This window comes from Tasmannia lanceolata, unplaced genomic scaffold, assembly GCF_043159265.1.
Source record: "Tasmannia lanceolata isolate RefF3 unplaced genomic scaffold, GAP_Taslan_0.1 ptg000714l, whole genome shotgun sequence".
Taxonomy (NCBI): domain Eukaryota; kingdom Viridiplantae; phylum Streptophyta; class Magnoliopsida; order Canellales; family Winteraceae; genus Tasmannia; species Tasmannia lanceolata.
The window spans coordinates 291-4,447 of record NW_027519384.1 but is presented as its reverse complement, the minus strand read 5'-3'; the positions used below and the strand labels follow the sequence as shown (position 1 = coordinate 4,447).

The 4,157-nt window shown below is 35.4% G+C and overlaps 1 non-coding gene across 1 annotated transcript; it reads left to right on the top strand.

Annotated features, from left to right (window-relative positions):
• The first annotated feature begins 2,801 nt into the window (after window positions 1-2,801).
• Window positions 2,802-2,889, top strand: TRNAS-GCU (transfer RNA serine (anticodon GCU)). Its single transcript has one exon. It is a non-coding gene; the product is annotated as a tRNA-Ser (tRNA).
• The last annotated feature ends 1,268 nt before the right edge of the window (window positions 2,890-4,157 follow it).

The window sequence follows — 4,157 nt, the reverse complement described above, 5'->3', positions numbered from 1 at the left end:
TGGGGACGTTTCGGCTTATATTCCTACTAATGTGATTTCCATTACAGATGGACAAATATTCTTATCTGCCGATCTATTCAATGCTGGAATCCGTCCTGCTATTAATGTGGGTATTTCGGTCTCCAGAGTAGGATCCGCAGCTCAAATTAAAGCCATGAAACAGGTAGCTGGTAAATCAAAATTGGAACTGGCTCAATTCGCAGAGTTAGAAGCCTTTGCACAATTCGCTTCTGATCTCGATAAAGCCACTCAGAATCAGTTGGCAAGAGGTCAACGATTACGCGAGTTGCTCAAACAATCTCAATCAGCCCCTCTCACGGTGGAAGAACAAATACTTACTATTTATACTGGGGCGAATGGGTATCTTGATCCGTTAGATATTGGACAGGTAAAGAAATTTCTCGTTCAGTTACGTACCCACTTAAAAACAAACAAACCTCAGTTCCAAGAAATCATATCTTCTACCAAGACATTCACCGAACAAGCAGAAGCCCTTTTGAAGGAAGCTATTCCGGAACAGATGGAACTGTTTATACTTCAGGAACAAACATAAAGAAATTGATCACTCTGAGTACAAGAGGAAAGGAATCGTTGAGAAGTGTTTCCGGTTCGAATCATTCAAAATATCTTTCTTGGCATAGCAATCTACAAAAATAGATGGAAATAAATTGCGTCCAATAGGATTTGAACCTATACCAAAGGTTTAGAAGACCTCTGTCCTATCCATTAGACAATGGGCGCTTTGCTTTTCATTCCGATTTTCTTCTTTCGCATTCTTGCTTTCCTATCGCCCGTTCCGATAAACGAATTGTATTGTATGTGAGAGATTTTAGGGAATAAAGAAAAGATGCATATCCAAATCAACGATGCACGTATAATAATAATAATAATTAATATGGAGCGGGTAGCGGGAATCGAACCCGCATCGTTAGCTTGGAAGGCTAGGGGTTATAGTCGACGTCGATTCATCATTTTTAACGTCTCTAATTCAAAACCGAACATGAAACTTTGGTTTCATTCGGCTCCTTTATGGAATATAGATGGATTCCCAGATCTAAGGCGTAAACGAAACTAAAAAAAAAAGAGAAAATATTTACGATACGATGTGTGGAAAAAGGGGAGTCATCGCAAATCCGAATTCAAAGAAAAAATTCGATCCATAACATCTATGTCAGTTTTTCTGTATGAATATGAATGCATACAAAACAACTCACTTTCTAGATGATCCCTCTAGAAGAGGGGATTTTAAAAAATACTTCTAGTTACTTCGTTCCCTATTTCTACTCGCGAGAATCCTGAGGAAAAGAATTTTCTTCCGCCGAGCTGAAACAATATGTCGACGACTCTAGTAAACCAAAGTCATCGTTTAATAGCTATTTGGCTTCAACCTCCTCCCCCCCAAAAAGTGGAAGATCTAGTTACGATTAGAAATAAACTTTTGTATCTTCATCCATAGATCCTTTACTCATACTCATTCAAAAGGAACGGTTGATCCAACTCAAAAAAAAAAAAATTATGTTTCGCGATTCCATAATCCAATTTGCTTATTCAAATTATAATTTACCTTTGGATACAAATCACGAGAATGTATATTCTTCCTCAAACGTGGCGTTGAGAGGTAAAGGATTAAACCCTTTTAAGAAATAAAGTTTTTGATCGGAATAGGAAAAAACCGAAAGAACCTTTAACTATTTCAGTTGTTAATAGAACGAATCACACTTTTACCACTAAACTATACCCGCTACAATATGATTATTGTATATGAATGTACCGTTTGTCCAACAAAACAAGGGAGTAAAACGTAATCAAGATAGTATCAGAATCATGAAAATTGGAGTGCTGATGTGTTCCAGGGGGAAGGCTTGATGAAATAGGAGAAGAGAATGGGGGCTCATTTAAATAACAAGTTATATCTTTTCTTTTGCTGGTGGAGTTATTACTGACAGTCCCGGCCTGAAAGATCCATTTAAGTCGGAACATAAGATTGAGTTAAGTTGCGCAAGAATCCATAGCTCCATTTTTTTTTTTCAACTTCTTCCTCGAGTCTTTCAAGCAAAGAAACGATTTTCTCAAAAAAATAAAAATAAAGAAGGAGAGTTTTAATTTGAGTCTTATCTTTTTTCGAAGCTATTCCTTTCTTCCCTATTCATTCACCTGTCCGATCTTCTGAATTGGGGTCAATTAGATCTAGTAAAAAATCATAGTATTCATTTTGTTTGTGTTTGTGGACTCAAATGTTCAAACAAAGCTTGTCCCTTGAAGAAATAAATGAGTTCTAATAGAAATAGAATATGTATGTTTTTTTATTCCAGTAGGGAAATCGAGAAAAGGAAAAAGAAAAAATAATAAGAAATGAAACTCCTATCATAGGAATGGAAATAGTCCTTCTTGCTCTTGTTGCTGCTTCAATAACAATTTGGTTTTCAAATCAGAAAAATAATTTGATCCATGATTCATTGGAACAAAAGAAGGAACGGCCTGGCTAGGTACTGTACTGGCCAGGCCGGGGGAATAAAAGAACCCTTCGGACGAAATCAAAGACGTACTCTTTCTATTGGAGATATCTGTTTCGAATCGTTATCCAAATTGAATTGCGGATAAAATTCGTATATATATAGTAAGTATAATATAGTAAGTATAAATAAATGTATAAAATAAATAAATAAAGATAATTCGTATATATATAGTAAGTATAATATAGTAAGTATAAATAAATGTATAAAATAAATAAATAAAGATAAAGAAAGACTTTGATCAATATTTACTTCAGGCGTCGCATATGAATTATCTTTTTGTAATTGGGAGAGATGGCTGAGTGGACTAAAGCGACGGATTGCTAATCCGTTGTACGAGCTGTTCGTACCGAGGGTTCGAATCCCTCTTTCTCCGTTCCCTCGGATCACTTGAGATTTATCTTTCGAATTCGAAAAAATATCAAGTCCTTTATCATAGTTAAATGTCTGGAATAGAGAAAAGCATAGGAAAATGCAGAAATCAAGCAAGGAAATAATGAAAAATCTCTGATTTTTTTATTCCTCACGTCCAGGATTACGTCCTGGATCATTAGATAGGAATCCGAAGATGAAGAGAGAAACAAAGAATATCACTACTGTGTAAACGAAGAGTTTGAGAGTAAGCATTGCACAATCTCCAAGATCATTTTTTTTTTGTTTTTTGCAAAGGAAATAAGGGAATAGATTCTCTATTTTTGTACCACATATCCTTGACACCAAGAAAAGAAATGAAAAAGTGGTTTCTAGAAAAGAAAGGAATTTGCAGGAATTCCTTTGTTACCAAAATTATCTTGTCATACCCCAATTAGGTATTATGGGGTACCATAATGGGGTCTTTGACCCCTGGAACTGGAAGGGCATAATGCGGAAATTAGGTGATCCAGATTCATCGCGGCTATCAAAAAGCAAAAGAATTTCAATCTTTGAATCGAGGGTTCATAATGTAAGACTTATCTGATCTTATCAATTGTTATGTTAGAGTTGAATTTATTTTATCGAATAAATCATGAATATGAATGTTTCTAGGACAGTATTAAAGATCTCATCGAAAACTTACAGCAGCTTGCCAAACAAGGGCTAAGAGAAAAAAGAGCACAGGTATGACTGGCATAAAATCTACGATTGGATTGAAAAAAGCATAAGCTTCGGGCAATTTGGCGAAGAAAAAGCTACTCGAATGAAGGGCAGAATTAAGACAGATACAGATCAAACTAAAGATATTAAGCATAAGAAATATTTCGTTCTTGGAGATAATTTCATTTTTATTGAGTTATTGATATAAGGGAAAAATTAAGAAAGAAGAGAAGACAAAAAATCCTTCTTTCTTTTTCTTTGAACTTCCCCCAATCAAAAATCCTTCAATTCTCAAATGAGAATAGAAGGAATCATACTTTCATACAATATCTTAATTGACTTATATGGAATGATCAATGAATTCATTTTCATTCTACATTTACACGTATAGAATCCTAGCAACAACCTATTCCATAGATATTTGGGCTGGAATTGACGAATAACCAATAACAATATTAGTGTTTATTAGTGTCGAATTGAAATCTAAATGGGGCGTGGCCAAGTGGTAAGGCAGCGGGTTTTGGTCCCGTTACTCGGAGGTTCGAATCCTTCCGTCCCAGACCGCTTCTA